Genomic DNA, 17,490 nt, shown 5'->3' on the forward strand with positions numbered 1-17,490 from the left:
AGGAGTTATGTGACTTAATCATAAGCAGCCATAACTTCCCAAGGCACAACATTATGGGTCAACTGTAGTATCTAAATGAACTTCAAAGGCAACCCCATGGAAGGTGCATTGCCATAATCCAATCCAGACTATGGGTTAAGAATAAATGACAGTGAACAGTGCCTCCTAATCCAGAAAGGTCACAAATGACACACAAGATAAAGTTGTGCAAAGTCTCAACTTTAGTCTTAGTACAGCAGCCACCTGGTTCCTTGAGCAGAAACTATGAATCGAGAAATATTTCTCAATTATGAATCAGGTGGTAATGGGAGAGTCGTATGCAGAAGTAGAGATGGAATCTCTCTGGGGTCAGAGGATTTCCTAATTCAAAACTATTCTGCTTTCCTGGGATTAAGTTTACATTTGTTCATACCCCTCCAGTTCCTAAGAGTCATCACACTAGGACAAGACTTCAACTACAGTATGTTATGAGCTTAACCAGGAGTTGATATTTGCTTAGGAATATTACTACAGGTCATTGTAGGTCAGTGGTGAAGTCCAAATTTTTTTTACTACCAGTTCCGTGGGCTTGTCTTGGTGGGCGTGGCTTGGTGGGCGTGGCAGGGGAAGGATACTGCAAAATCTCCATTCCCACCCCAATCCAGGGGAAGGATACTGCAAAATCTCCATGCCCACCCCACTCTGGGGCCAGCCAGAGGGGGCATTTGCCAGTTCTCTAAACTACTCAAAATTTCTGCTACCGGTTCTCCAGAACCTCTCAGAACCTGCTGGATTTCACCCGTTTTAGGTCTAATGGGTTTCTCTTTTGAATGAAGTACATTTCACACAAATATTATGAGGTTCTTTTTTTTTTTTTTTACAATATTACAGTGTCAAGATCCCAATGTGTACAAAGAATGCTTGAAAACAAATTTTTGCATTGGCTTTCTCTTTTTTCCAAATATGTTTTGTATATATAGAATCGAGGGAAATTTCTTTAGCATAGCTTGAGAAAAAATAAATTAGTATCAGGTTTTATATACTTCATTTTATTTCAGTTTTTTTTCCCCAACCTGGACACGTCAACATGCACCAATATAATTTCCCAGAATTCCCTGGCCAGCTTGACCTTTGCTGAGATTTTTGGAAATTGAAATTGACCTTTATGGAGACTCCTAGGTGAAAGGGGCAGATATCATGAAAACTAACCAAGTATGTCAAATACTTTAATGCAGTGCAACAGTTCTTTCACGTGATTGATGGACTCTGCTCATTTGTAGATTCCTATTTCAATAAAGAGGAATTATGAAATAATTTCCTTCTGTTTTTGTCCTCCCATTTCTCAAGGCTCTGAAGGGTCACCATCTGGTCAAAGGTGGCCCTTCAAAAAAAGATCAGTGTGTGGCAACTTTCTCCCCTTACTCTTCCATAACAAAATTTCCTTGTTGGATCCATATAATCAACCTCAAACTTAAATCTTGTATAAAGCAGATTTATGATGCTGATACTAATTCAACAATCTAGACCTAGTTCAACCAACAAAACACCTGAGGTTCTTGATTTGGGCTACAACTCAGTGGATGATTTGTGATACCTTACACATAACTCTCTTAAGCAGGAAGAAATATGGATTATTTGGGTCAGGATAAGACATAAAGTCTCCACAGCACTAAAGGACTGTTTGGATCGGAAATCTGGATCACAGCCTACTTTCACCAAAAAAAATATAGCCTGGTGCTATCTCTGAAAAAGGACACTTCCAAATCTTCAAACTTCAGACTTTCATTCTCAAAACCAGCACCAGCTTCCAATTCCCATTGTACCAATCTATGTAAATGTTTCAACATTCCTAAGCATTATAGTCAAATATATAAGTATTCTGGCAGCCATGGATTTAATCTCATTTTATCCATGTGTGTATATTACTTAATTAATTCAACTCAGCATGAGCTTTTCAAAAAATTTTGATCCAAGAATATACTTTTCCCCTCTTTGCATAGCATGTTTTTTTAAAAAAACAACACAAAATGAACTGAATAAACCTTGTGAAATTCTGTAAAAGTTTGTGTTCTTGACTACTTAAGGAGAGATCAGGAATCATGTTGTCACAATCTGTGGTTTCTGAGCAATCTATTCTGGGCTCTTTTCTGAGTTAAATCTGAAATCTCTGCCTCCAGCTATGTGGAAATGGAAAAACCCAGGCAGATGAGTTGAAGAGAGGGACATGAAAGAGAGAAATGGGTTTTCATTGCTTTTTCATCCTCCAAGATTTTCTTTCTTTGAAAGATGACAAAATGCCTAAATGCAATCTCCACAAAAGCTTTTATCTTTGCGGCAGACTTGAGCTGGCTATCAATAGCTGTAATGCGTGAGCCTTCAAACAAGAATTAAAAATAACTCTGGTGGTTTGTTTGGTCCTGGCTTTTAAAGGAAACAGGGCAGGCTCTCTGAAAGCAAATAGTTTTGCCTGCGCAACACAGAAACTCTTTTGGTTTTACTGGACTTTGGTCAGGTAGCACTACTGTACTTCAAATCAAAGTGCTCAGGATCCTTTCTTTGTTTCTCTCCTCCAGGGAGAATTTGAGCACTTCACCCCACTAGCAGCCCTAGATATTAGGATCAATGGTAATGTAAGCCTCCAGAGCAGGGTTTCTTGACACTGGCAGCTTTTAAGGGTATGGACTGCAACTCCCCAAATTCTCATCAATGGCCATGCTAGCTGTGGAATACTGGGAGTTGCAGTCCACACCCCTGGAAATTGCCAAGATTGGGGAATACAGTAGTGGCCAAAATTGTGGAAACCTTTTGGGAAAATTGTATTTTCTAAAACTAGCTAAAAACACCACTTTTTGGGGGAGTAGTACCATAAAATTATATATCAGTGGAACGATAATTTAATCAAGAATGTAATGCAATAACTTTTATGAAGGTTGTGCTATTAGAATAGCAGTTACAGTATAAAGAAGAAAAGTGAAACACATAAAAAAAGCGAGCTATACAAAAATTATCACGTCAGTTAATAGTTGGGTAACCTTTAACATGAATTACGGCCTTACAACGTCTTCCCATGGAGCAAACCAAGTCTTTTAGTTCTGCAGCTGTTACAATGTGAAACCAAGATTGAGGGATTGCTTCTATTAACTGGGTTTTATTGCTGGGTCGCTTTTGACTTACAAGTTTCTTTAGTCGGCTCCATAGATTTTCAATTGGGTTAAGGTCTGGGCTATTCCCAGGCCATTCCAGCAGTGGAATATGATTATCTTGAAACGCCAGAAAAAAAGTGGGGTTATTAGCCATCAAACCTCAAAAGTACACTTTTCCCAAAAGGTTTCCACAATTTTGGCCACTACTGTACTGCTCTATGTACCCCCCTCAAAAATCAAAACAAAAAAAAAGTAATTTGCTTTTAGAGCTGCCACTTAACCAAATTCAGGCTGCAAAAATCCAACCAACCAACAAATGGCTAAAAGCTACGGGAAAAAGCAAACATCTAACAATCCTTGCTGCAAGTTGTAGCCTCCTGATCCAGGATGTTTATCCTAGTTAACATTCATTCACATGCTAAGAAAATGCGCCAGAGGACAAACTGCCTACGAAATGGCCAGCACCTGTGCTACTGTTGTCCTGTCCCTTTAAGGCCTCTCCCTAGCCAGCACAGTTGCCTATAAAAGCTGAGCAGAGCGGCAGCTGGGTGTGCTGTTGTTGGTTGTGGGAGACAAGGAAGGAAATATGTAGCGTATTCCTGAAGCAAAGCTGCTATTCTACAGCAGTAGGACTTTGTTAAGAAGAAGAAGTACTAGCAGTAGATGTAGTAGTAGTTGTAGATGTAGTAGAAATAGATGAAGTAGATGTAAGAAAAGGAGTAGCGAGTACTAGCTACCCTTTGAGTGCTTGTGTGTGTGTTACCTAGAGACCTGTCTGGTATATTAGGCCCATTGATTTGGGTCTATGTAAAAAAGCCAGCCACACAGTGGTATAGGACCTGAGGCCTAAAAGCCATAAGTAGCCATTGAAACGGTGTGGCTTTTAGAGCCTATCAAAATTGCTACCATAGAAGATACAAAGCTTTACATATATGGGGAGAAAATATATCGGTTGTATTTAACTACATCCAATTTACATCTATATACATTTAATTAGCATTTGCTCAGTGATTCATGCCTTTCTGCCTCTTCATTATCTGTTGGGACTGGCTTTTTGTTTTGTTTTTTGAGTTATTGTAGAAATTGTATCACAATTTCTAACCCTCTTGTCTTTTGCTAGCCTACTGCTTTTCATTTTTCTAACCATGGTGCCTTTTCCAAAGATTCTTGAAAATGGGACCAAACCCCTACCCCCCCAAAAAACAAAACCCAAAGCATCTGCAGGGGGTGGGGTGTAGTTTAGAAAATCAAGATCATAACTATGATCAAAACCTGCCTTTTTTAAAAAGACGTGTGCTGCAATTTGAAAAAAGAAAAGATCTTCAGTTGATAGCAGCTGCTACCTTTTTTTAAAACTCCCTTTAGTTCTTTGAGGCAGATCAGGAAACTTGCACCAAAAGAAATAATAGAATACTTTATTGACTGATATAGGCTATAATAACAGAATTTGGAAAGCCTGATAGCATATTTCTCCTTGACTTCTGTTTTACCAAGTAAAGACCAAAGGAGGGGAATCTTGAGTTTTTTTCTCATATTTTGTTTTCCTGAGCTAAGTTCATGTTTTCACCCATAAATTTCACATAAGCCATCTCTACTCCCATTGTTGAAAGTAAACCAACTTCATCTATATCCTAAACTAGGATCTAATTGCTGTTTGAAGTTTGTTTCACCTGCCCTCAGGAACATCTAAATGAGGGCCAAGCTCAGCTCTTTCCACCTCCCAATTGCCTATACCTCTAAATCATCTGTTGGGAAGTGAGGTGAAATTCTTTTTATTCATTTATATAGTTTCTCCTTCTACCGTTAAACTCAATCTCTACTTCCAGGCTAGAAATTCGGAGTGAGTTCTAGTCCTGCCTTAGGAATGAAAGCCAGCAAGGTGAATTTGAGCCAGTCACTCTCTCATCCCAACTCATTTCATAAGTTTGTTGTTGTGAGGGAAATAGAAGCAGCAATATTATGCCCACCACCTTGACTTATTTAAAAAAATAATAAAGGCAGGATAAAACAAAACTTTTTTTAAAAAAATTGCCAGCAGACAAAGTAAAGTTAAATTTCTGTTAATGCTCCACGTTCTCATATCTTTCCTATAACTTGACTGAATTTCTAAGTATGACCACCATTCTAATTCCAATCCTTGTTCTTTTAGTTGCAGTCTCGATTTTAATCCCCCCCTGTCCCTTTAATATATCTTTATATGTTACAAAGGCTTATTCTCATCCCCTACTTTTCTTCCAATTGGGGAGAGCAGGACTACAGGACCCCGTTAGCAAGACATGGAATAAAAGTCCAAGCAGACCTGCAGGAGCCTGGAGGTGATCCTGAAAACACCCGTTACTTGTAGTTTCCCATCACACAAAATCTCCAGTGGGGTCTAGAAGCTTGATGGTTCTGTCTGCTGTTGTGATAGTTGTGGAGCAAAGCTTTGTGCTTTGTGCCTCCCGCTTTGACTTATTTGCAGAGACATTAAATGGCCTCCCAGTTTGTCCATATTATACCACTGCGACACAGGTTGCACTGGCTTGCACTTTCCTTCCAGGTATAAATTCAAGGTGCTGGTTATCATCTCTAAAGCCTTAAATATGCATGGGACTAGGCCACTTGCAGGACTGCTCCAGGTTTCTTCCCTTAAATGTTGCCTTCTAGCAAGACTTTTAGGAAGTGGGTCTTCTCTGTTGCCAACTTTGCCCTTGGAGAACACTTTCCCCCAGAGAGCCTGCAGTCCTCTTCCATCTTTGCTCTCTAGAACAGGGGGCTCCAACCTTGGTAACTACTCTAGAAGGCCTTGAAGAGGGCATCTTTCACCCAAAGACTGGGGTAAAATGAGGCTAAGAGACCAGCAAAAATGTGTGTAGACATATGGGAAAATTTTGCCCTGGGGTGCATGAATGTTTTAAAAATTAAACGTTTTCACTGATTTTGATTTGTTTGTGTGTGTGCCACCCGGGGTTATACAATATGGCTGGCCATATAAATCTTTAAAAATAAAATTGCCCCTTTGCATGGGAGAGAGCCTTGTGGAATTTCAAGAGATAGGCCCTAGAAAATAGATACTGAACTTGGAATGGAAGGATTTTGCAATATTGGGTAACACAATATTGTACCTATATTTCAAAATTGTTAAGATGGAGAAAAAAAGCATCTTTTTTTTTTTTTAGCAAGCCGATTCTGGCTTCCTTTCCTGCTGGGCAACCTCCATTACCTTGGTTACAAAAATATCACATTGTGAAGTGAACTTCTTCAGCAGCAGCTCGACATGGCAGCTGAAGACTGAAGGAGAGCACACCCAACACAGCTTGATAGGCAGGTTCACAATTTTGGAAATCCTGATGCTTCTCTGGCAGTGATGGTCGTTCCAACAAAGAAACGTTTCCAGGCTCACAGAAATTTGATATAAGGGCCCGAAATTACATCCTAAACAATCCAAGCCTTTTTTTTTTATAAAGAAGAGAATGAACTCTACATAGTTCTGCAAATTGAAGTGTGGTATGCCCATTATTAGTTCACTGTTTGTTTTTTTAAATAGAGGAAACATTACCAGTGGAATTTTCATGCTAAAAAAAGGCCTGTTGCTTTTCAGAAGGGATGACACTTGAACAAACCTGGCTGAGTGGTGCCCCCTTGTGGCAAAAAGTATGCAGGAACGATCTCTTAATTTCAGTGTGAGGATGTTGATGTGAATGTATCAAAAAATAAATTTGAGGATGACTTTCTTATTTGTGTCAAGTTTCTTCTTCCTCCAAGAAATTCCATAAATCCTTCAAAAGATTTTTTCCCCTCAAAATTTGTTTGCTATAAAAAGGACTATCTGCATTTCTGCTTTTGGCAGAATTCTCCTGTTAACAGTCCAGCATAAATTCTGGTAAATAGCTAACGTTGAAAGGCCTCTTGAGATCATCAGGCCAAGGAAATAGAAGACCTGCTACAAGGGCACTTCCCCCATAAACCTCAGGACTTTTCAAGTACTCCAGAAAGTGTTTCCAGAGCCTCTAAGTTAAATACATATGTATTAAAACATTGAAAATGTCTGAAATTTGAGGGGTAAACTTATGAGAAATTAGCTCAGTACAATGGTGAAATCCAATTTTTTTTTACTACCTGTGGACCACAGGGGCCTCAAGTTGTTCCTGAGGAACCTGCACATGGTAGGATGTTTGGTGAGAGACTCCAGGCTCCCACATGACAAGATTGAAGACAGTGCTGCCACCTGCCTACAGATAGTTTTAGGTGTCAACCCTTTGTCCAATCCTTCCTGGAGGAACTCCAGGACTTGAGCCACTGACACCAAAGAGGGATCAGTGTTTGTCCTGGAGCACCAGGTGCAAAAGGCCTTCCAGGTAGCATCATATACCCTGTTGGTGGATGGCCTCTTAGAGGTCTGTATGTTTCGGATGACCCTGGCGGAAAGGTCGTCCTGAGTCAGGACCCTCCGCTCAAGCTCCAAATGGTCAGCTGGAGCCACTATGGATCTGGATGGATCAGGGCCCGCTGGCTGAGGGAGATCCTTTCCTCCAGGGCCGGGCCACCAACAGGTTGATCAGGTCAGCAAACCATGGTCTTCTGGGCCAATAGGGGCCCAATAGTAATATCTCCGTCCTTTCCATCAACACCCTCCTGATTACCAGTGGAATTAGCGGGGGGGGGGAAAGTATACAGGAGGGCATGGACCCCTTCTGCCCCTGGTGATGCAAACCTGATGAAGAACCTTGGCAGTTGAGTGTTGCAAAGTGAGGCAAATAGGTCTAGTACTGGAACACCGAATCAATCTGTCAGTTCCAGAAATAGGGTGGGGGGGCAGGTGCCATTCTGAATTGTCCACTGTCGCTCTGCTGAGGTAGTCGTCCTGCACATTCCGCACCCCCAAATGTGTTTTGCCCTTATGGGCAGATGGTGTCTCTCCACCTAGAGGCCCAAGTGTTCAGCTTCTTTCAGGGGGGAATGGGTAACCCCTTGGCGATTGATATGGGCCTTGGTGGCCATGTTGTCCATCAAGACCAGAACGTGTTGTCCAGCCACAGTACTGTGGAACCGCCTGAGACCCCGGTGTGCCACCCTGAGCTCTAGCCAGATGATATTGTGGCTCAGGGCCATCTGAGTCCACTGGCCTTGGGCTATCAGTGACTGGAGATGGGGCCCCCCCAGCCGAAGAGGCTGGTATCCATCATGATGGTCAGATGGTTGGGCTCTTTGAACAGGCATCTCCTGTTGATGGCCCAGGACATCCACCATTGGAAGGACTGCAGCACCTTGTGTGGAACTTGGACCCTGGCTGTGTTGAGTTGTCCCCCTGGGGGTCGCCAGCCAACATTGTCTAGCTGACGGCACCCTGAGGAGACCCTCCCTATGGGAGCACACTGGTCAATGGGAGGCTATCGGTGGCAGTAGGCGGTCCCGTAAATAACCCGGTCCTATGCCATGGAGCGCTTTAAAGGTGGTAACCAACACCTTGAATTGCACCCGGAAGACCACCGGAAGCCAGTGTAGCCTATGCAGGAGCTGTGACAGGAGAGCCAGAGATATTGTACCTTCGTTCTGGATGTGCCTTGCCAAGGTCTGTAAGCTCTCTTGTCTCTCCAGTGAAAGGGAGACCATACACAAAGAAGTGTCTATGATCGCTTCCATTTGGAGCAATTGGATGGTCGCTTTTCTTGGTGCTGATCAAAAAGCCATGGTCCTGGAGTACCTGGATATCATCCAGGTAACACTGGACTCGGATTGGCAGTGCCTGTTGGTGGGCCGCCAGTGCTGCCAACAGCTTTGTGAATGCCCTTGGTGTTGATGATAGGCCGAAAGGCAAGGCCTTGTATTGGTAGTGTTTGTTTGCATAAAAGAATCGGAGGTACTGCCTGTGAGAAGGCAGGATAGGTACATGTAGGTACACCTCTGTCAAGCCTATGGAGGTGAGAAAGTCGCCCCCTCAGATGCTCTCCAGTATTGACTGGAGGGACTGCATCTTGAAATGTTTGTAGGTGAGGTATTTGTTCAGTCTCTTCAGATGTAGAATTGTTCTTCACACCCCACCTACACCCCACCCCCGAGCTCTTTGGGAGCACAAATAAGCTGTAATAAAATCTCTGCCCCTGTTGGTCAAGAGTGACGGGTTGAATGGTCTGTATATCCAGAAGATGCTGAATAGCTTTTTCCATAAGGCCTCTCTTTGTTGTGTCCCTTGACACGGGGCAACATATAAGGAACTTTGGGGGTTTTGTGGAGAGAAATTTGAGTGCCAAACTGAACCTCACTGTGTTGAGGACCCAATTGTCCAATGTTGTGGCCTCCCATCATTGATGGGCATAGAGACTGAGGTGGCTGCCAATTGGGGGATCGGCCTTGCAGTCACTGAGAGTGGGGATAGGGATGACTTCCTGCCCCACGAAAGGGCCGCTTGTTCCAAAATGGTTGACAGTTCTGAAATCCAGGCTTGTCTGTCTGTCTGTCTTGTCTGCCAGGATACAGCCTTTGGGACTGATTGTAATCAAGTCTCCTGTCTGGAGTCCGAAAGGGCTGCCTCCAAAAATAGGGCAAGAGATGTCAGTCCCCCTGCCTGTACCAGGAAGGCATGGCCTTGCTCCTGTTCTTGTTTCAACAAGAATGGGGTCAAGGCCTCCCCGAGCAACTTGCTGCCCATGAAGGGAGCAGATGCCAGATTTCACTTATACTTGCTATCAGCTTGCCAATAGTGAAGCCATAGCAGGAGACGGACTCTTACAGAAGAAGCGATAGATCTTCATGCGAATTTTGCCACATTCAAGGTGGCATCAGCTGAGAACTCAGCGGCAGCCACCAATTTATTGATGTCTTGGTGAAACCTGACATCCTCAGGAGGAACCCTCGTTTGCATCTAGAAAAGCCAGAGCAAGGAGGCCCAATTGAAAAATGAGGCAGAAGTAGCGGACTTTACTGCCTATGCCGCTGCCTAGTGAGCTCTGTGGAGAGCCCATTCTGCCTTTTTGTCATCTGCCTTGAGGCCATCAATGGCATCAGTGGGCAGGAATGCGGTTGATGTCAAGGCTGCCACTGGGCTCTCTACAATTGGCATTTGCAGGGCCTCAGAAAAGTTACATTATAGCGGCTACATTATAGAGTTTCCTTTCAGTTCCAGTTGAGGGAGGTCCCGTCCCTGGATTGGCCCATTGCCTCCGGACCATGTCCAGAAAGAGCTTGAGCGATGAGATTACCTCGGCTCTGAAAAGAGCATATGACAGGAATCCATTGTACTTAGAGCTGTCTCAAGGACAGGGTCAGATCCCAGACTGGTTATGTTTTTGGCCTTGTGCACACTCAAGCACCTTTTTTATTATCCTTGCATCAGGAGGAGTGTTATCTCGTTTCCAGTTTTGAGCAAAAATAATTCTAGCCGCAGTTATTATATGGAGTACAATATGTTGGATTTTTTTACCTAGCTTTTCTCTTATTATGCCCAATAGAAAAAATTACTGTTTCAATTCAATTGTTTGTTTGGTAATTTCTTGTAACCATTTTTTTTATTTTGAGCCAATGTTTCCTAGCTTTTGGGCAAGTCTACCACATAAAATTTCTTCTGATTGGTTTTGGTGCAGATTACTGCAAGCTATGTTTGTTTTTGATTTGTTGTTCTTTCTATCAATAGGATTCTTCCTTCTTCATCAGCATAGATCTGTTTCGATTTCAGACACTCTTTTATATATACTGATATATATATAAGTATATATATATACTCTTCCTTTTCTGTGCCAGGGCCAGATGGAGTTTCCCTATTTGGGGAATTCGAAAATACTACCATGTTGTTTCTTAATGTGGACAAATAATTGTAGGCAAATAATGTCCAAATTCTGTTTTTGAAGTTTTTTCAATGTTTGTTTTCTTTTAGCCAGAGAAATGCTAATTGATAACATCTTAATTCCTTCTTCCATCTTATGGTTGGAAGCCTCGATCCTTTCTTTGCTCTTTTTTTTTTTATTGAAAAAGTTAAAAAAAACATTTTCCTTTTTCCCCCTCCTCCCAAAACCCTTCCCCTCCTCCCCGGCTTCCCGGGTCAATCACAAGGTATTGTTATACATAAACCAAACATAGAATAAAGTTTTCCCTTCCAATCCAAATAACCACATCCAAAGCTTTTCATCTCCCAACCCCCTCCCCATTACATAAAATAACTTTCTAATTATTCAAAGGCAATCTGATATTTCTTAATCTGATATCTGTTTTGTAGATAATCAATCCATTTTTTCCATTCAATTAAATATCTTTCCTGCGTATTGTCTTTTAAAAACGCTGAGATTTTAGCCATCTCAGCCAAATTAATGACTTTCAGTATCCATTCTTCTATTGTAGGTACCTCTTCTTTCTTCCAGTATTGTCCAATCAACAGTCTTGCTGCTGTTATTAAATCCTTTCTTTGCTCTTGTCTCTCTTTGCTCTCTTGTCCTCACACCTTCTCTTTCATGGAGTTCCATTTCCGTCCGTTCTCTTACGTCTTGATCTGACTCTCTTCTGATTTCTGTTCTTCTTGGCTTTTGCTTTCTACATCTTCTCTACTGTCTTGTTCTTCATCTACAGCTAGGTAGTGGTCATAGAATTCTTACGCCTTGTCCAGAGTATCAATTCTAAATTTCTTTTCTTGCCATTAGATCAGCATACCTTCAGGAATGAGCCATCTGAACATTACCTTATATTTAACCAGTTGTGAGGATAGCCTTTCTTATGGCTCAGATCCGTTGCTCCTTTGACAGCCATTCTTTGGCTGGAGGAGCCCTGTCTGCAGCTCGGGGAGGCTATAGGGAAAACCCTATTGTCTTCTTCCTGAGGATTTTTGCTGGTGGAAGTCACCGGAGTCACCCTTTTCCATCACGTCGAAGGCAGAACAGGTCTGCAATGGACTGCAGCTGTCGCGGCTTGGATTTGCACCCATTGTACAAGCTGCTACCAGTGTGCCCAGACGAAGCCCAGACTGAGTCCCTGCGGGTAATGCCAGGGGCCTCAGCTTGTTTGTATGAAGCCGGCTCTGAATCAAGCCCCTCTCAGCTGTGTCGTGGGAATGGCAGGGACCTCAGCTCTCAAATAGCCAGAAAGGCAGCTGACCAGCTGACCAGTTATCCGATCTGATCACTTGCCAGCGATTGCGAAGGAAGTATTTCCCTTATTCTCATGGTTTTGAAGAGAATCCAGGAATCGATGTGGCTTCTGAAGCCGTTTTATTTTGAACGTCTCTTCTGGCTGAAGACTGAGCTGAACTGGGAGGTCACCAGGCAAAGGAGGCATCATCATAAATGATGACAGGCTCAGTCTCCAGGCAGAAGAGAAGAGCAACACCCATTCCTGGATTCTCTCTCCCCAGCGCAATGGAGAACATTTCTTTTTTGTCAGCAAACCTTTTTAATTCAATCTTTATTACGGTCATGGATGAGCACAAAAAAATTAAACATTGAAATAAAGCAAAACTGAACAGAACTGAACAGAACACGGCTCATGGTCCATCATTAGGAATTCCTCCTTGGAAAAGCAGAGATGTTGGAATATTAATAAAATTATTCTAATCCGTATTTGATTTATAGTTATCCTCGATCAGGAATGGGCTCAGACCTGTGGGGAAGAGCAGTAGTTTTGCGAATGTGCTATAATGCAGTTCATCTAAGAAGCCTTGCCTCCCTCCTTAGATCTGCAAACACAGGGAGCTCACCTGCAATATGGCCCTTAGAAATTTAGGCTGGATCTTTTCGAGAGGGGCAAAAGAGGAATAGGGTCATAACTGGACACCAAAGAGTAGTTATGCATGAGTCTTTGTTGAAAATAGCTTAAGTGCTGCTAGTAATATACTGTGCTCCTCTAGTAAAATAGAAAGATTGGACTGTGGCCTTTAGGGGTTTTTCGAGCCTTTTGTATAGCATAATTTTGATGTGCACTGAGTTTTGTGAAACTATGAAAAATCATGCCCAGATATTTGAAGATTGTAACTTGTTCAATATTTTCCATACTGTTGAGGTCGCAGCAAAAATCAGAATTTTGGTTTTACTAAGATTGATTTCAAAAGCTTCCTCTTAGCAATACCTGGTCAAGGCATTCAGGGCTTGTTTGAGTCCCAATTAATGTTTGTGACAGAAGTATTATGTCATCTGCATAAAACAAGGTAGCAATATGCCTGTTTGCTAATGTTGGTGGCTGGGTGGTGTTCAAATTGATTCACTTTGGCCACGAGTGAATTTAAACAGAGAAAGGGGCTAAGATGCATCTCTGCCTCACTCTTCTGGAGGCTGGAATCTCATTGGTATAGCAGCCTTGCATGCTGCAAGGAATTCTGAATCTTATAGAGGTTATGCATGAACAACAGTAATCATCTGTCAATGGGGATGTGCAGGTTTGTCCAGAGCCCTTGCTCTAGGAAGCAAGCCTTTAACTATAGCTTATTGGTATACAGATATATACATTTGTGTTCATTATACTTCTATCTGATCATTTATATCATCTTTGGTTTGTTTAATATGCTGATTACCCCACAAAGTCATAAGATTGACAGACTATATTAAATAAATAAGCCCAAAGTTCTGGTTTCAGATAAATGTCTTTAGTAGCTTAGGGTCTGCTTCTATAATTTATAAATTACATTTGCATGGTATAAGGACAACTATGTTCTTGCAGCAAATTACTTGAGACAAAGATATTAAGTCCTCAATGTTTTTTGCTATTTCTGCATTTAATATTTATAATTGACTTAGTCTAAGCCTTTGAGAATTATTCCATGTTGCTCACAAATTTGCAAAGGCGTTCTTTGCAAGAGCTTGGCTGGGCCTCAGAAGAGGCCTGTATGAGACTGGCATTTGAAATAGCAGCTGAAATATTTACCAGATATAACTTTTTTAAGTTAAATTAAAAACAAACTTCATGTCCTATTACGTGTTCAGGTCTGATCTTTGCTTTTTTTAAAAATAAATTTTTATTAAACATATTTCAGCCTTAACACCACATCTCTATTCATTAAGAGTAACATTATTCATTTCCCATAGATTTTGTAATTGTTTGTTCTTTCACATTGTCTTTAAAAAATAATTCAAGCTTTTTCCAATATTTGCACATATTTTTTTCTTTCAAAATCCTCTAATTTAGGGTCCATCTCCCTCTTTTTTTTTTTTTGTCCCTTCCATTTCACTTTTAAAGGTTTATGGACTGCCCAAGTATTTGACATTATCTCTATTTCCTCTATATCCTTTCCCAATTCCGGATCCATCCATACCATGTCTATTCTTAACCATGGATTGGGGGTTTGAAAAAAAGGTGTAATGGCTCTTCCGCAGATTTAGTTCTCTCCATGTGTCTTGTAGGTTTAGCTCTTGCACCATTTCAAATAATGTGTTTGGTAGAATTCTTATTTTTTTTATTGCTTGTATAGGCCTTCCAGGTAGCATCATATACCCTGTTGGTGGATGGCCTCTTAGAGGCCTGTATGTTTCGGATGACCCTGGCGGAAAGGTCGTCCTGAGTCAGGACCCTCCGCTCAAGCTCCAAATGGTCAGCTGGAGCCACTATGGATCTGGATGGATCAGGGCCCGCTGGCTGAGGGAGATCCTTTCCTCCAGGGCCGGGCCACCAACAGGTTGATCAGGTCAGCAAACCATGGTCTTCTGGGCCAATAGGGGCCCAATAGTAATATCTCCGTCCTTTCCGTCAACACCCTCCTGATTACCAGTGGAATTAGCGGGAGGGGAAAAAAAGTATACAGGAGGGCATGGACCCCTTCTGCCCCTGGTGATGCAAACCTGCTGAAGAACCTTGGCAGTTGAGTGTTGCAAAGTGAGGCAAACAGGTCTAGGACTGGAATACCGAAGCGATCTGTCAGTTCCTGAAATGGAGGGGGGGCAGATGCCATTCTGAATGGTCCACTGTCACTCTGCTGAGGCAGTCCTCCTGCACATTCCGCACCCCAAATGTGTTTTGCCCTTATGGGCAGATGGTGTCTCTCCACCTAGAGGCCCAAGTGTTCAGCTTCTTTCGGGGGGAATGGGTAACCCCTTGCCGGTTGATATGGGCCTTGGTGGCCATGTTGTCCATCAAGACCAGAACGTGTTGTCCAGCCACAGTACTGTGGAACCGCCTGAGACCCCGGTGTGCCACCCTGAGCTCTAGCCAGATGATATTGTGGCTCAGGTCCATCTGAGTCCACTGGCCTTGGGCTATCAGTGACTGGAGATGGGGGTCCCCCAGCCGAAGAGGCTGGTATCCATCATGATGGTCAGATGGTTGGGCTCTTTGAACAGGCATCTCCTGTTGATGGCCCAGGACATCCACCATTGGACCTTGTGTGGAACTTGGACCCTGGCTGTGTTGAGTTGTTCCTGCCAGACCTTTGGTAAGGCAGGATGAACTATTGTAGGGTCCTGGCATGCAGACGTGCCCACGGTATGATGGAAATGCAGACACCATCTTGCCCAGGAGTTGTTAGGTTTAGCTTTATTTAATTTCTATACCGCCCTTCTCCCAAAAGACTCAGGGCGGTTTACAGCCAGGATAAAACAACAAAATACAAAAATTAAGAACAAATTTAAAAACAAATATTCGAATTTGGCTAGAAACTGTAAGAATAAGAACCCCATTTAAAACCCATTAGGCCAGTCCTGCATGATGGAATAAAAACGTTTTCAGCTCACGTCGAAAGGTCCGGAGATCGGGAAGTTGATCCCTGGTGGTAGCTCATTCCAGAGGGTTGGAGCCCCCACAGAGAAGGCCCTCCCCCTGGGGGTCGCCAGCCAACATTGTCTAGCCGACGGCACCCTGAGGAGACCCTCCCTATGGGAGCACACTGGTCAATGGGAGGCTATCGGTGGCAGTAGGTAGTCCCGTAAATAACCCGGTCTTATGCCATGGAGCGCTTTAAAGGTGGTAACCAACACCTTGAATTGCACCCGGAAGACCACCGGAAGCCAGTGTAGCCTATGCAGGAGCTGTGACAGGAGAGCCAGAGATATTGTACCTTCGTTCTGGATGTGCCTTGCCAAGGTCTGTAAGCTCTCTTGTCTCTCCAGTGAAAGGGAGACCATACACAAAGAAGTGTCTATGATCGCTTCCATTTGGAGCAATTGAATGGTCGCTTTTCTTGGTGCTGATCAAAAAGCCATGGTCCTGGAGTACCTGGATATCATCCAGGTAACACTGGACTCGGATTGGCAGAGCCTGTTGGTGGGCCGCCAGTGCTGCCAACAGCTTTGTGAATGCCCTTGGTGTTGATGATAGGCCGAAAGGCAAGGCCTTGTATTGGTAGTGTTTGTTTGCATAAAAGAATCGGAGGTACTGCCTGTGAGAAGGCAGGATAGGTACATGTAGGTACACCTCCATCAAGCCTATGGAGGTGAGAAAGTCACCCCCTCAGATGCTCTCCAGTATTGACTGGAGGGACTGCATCTTGAAATGTTTGTAGGTGAGGTATTAATTCAGTCTCTTCAGATGTAGAATTGTTCTTCACACCCCACCTACACCCCACCCCCGAGCTGTAATAAAATCTCTGCCCCTGTTGGTCCAGAGTGACGGGTTGAATGGTCTGTATATCCAGAAGATGCTGAATAGCTTTTTCCATAAGGCCTCTCTTTGTTGTGTCCCTTGACACGGGGCAACATATAAGGAACTTTGGGGGTTTTGTGGAGAGAAATTTGAGTGCCAAACGGAACCTCACTGTGTTGAGGACCCAATTGTCCAATGTTGTGGCCTCCCATCATTGATGGGCATAGAGACTGAGGTGGCTGCCAATTGGGGGATCGGCCTTGCAGTCACTGAGAGTGGGGATAGGGATGACTTCCTGCCCCACGAAAGGGCCGCTTGTTCCAAAATGGTTGACAGTTCTGAAATCCAGGCTTGTCTGGCTGTCTGTCTTGTCTGCCAGGATACAGCCTCTGGGACTGATTGTAATCAAGTCTCCTGTCTGGAGTCCGAAACGGCTGCCTCCAAAAATAGGGCGAGAGATGTCAGTCCCCCTGCCTGTACCAGGAAGGCATGGCCTTGCTCCTGTTCTTGTTTCAACAAGAATGGGGTCAAGGCCTCCCCGAGCAACTTGCTGCCCATGAAGGGAGCAGATGCCAGATTTCACTTATACTTGCTATCAGCTTGCCAATAGTGAAGCCATAGCAGGAGACGGACTGTTACAGAGGAAGCGATAGATCTTGATGCGAATTTTGCCACATTCAAGGTGGCATCAGCTGAGAACTCAGCGGCAGCCACCAATTTATTGATGTCTTGGTGAAACCTGACATCCTCAGGAGGAACCCTCGCTTGCATCTAGAAAAGCCAGAGCAAAGAGGCCCGATTGAAAAATGAGGCAGAAGTAGCGGACTTTTACTGCCTATGCCGCTGCCTAGTGAGCTCTGTGGAGAGCCCATTCTGCCTTTTTGTCATCTGCTTTGAGGCCATCAAT

The sequence above is a fragment of the Ahaetulla prasina genome, chromosome 3, assembly GCF_028640845.1.
Source record: "Ahaetulla prasina isolate Xishuangbanna chromosome 3, ASM2864084v1, whole genome shotgun sequence".
Classification (NCBI taxonomy): Eukaryota; Metazoa; Chordata; class Lepidosauria; order Squamata; family Colubridae; genus Ahaetulla; species Ahaetulla prasina.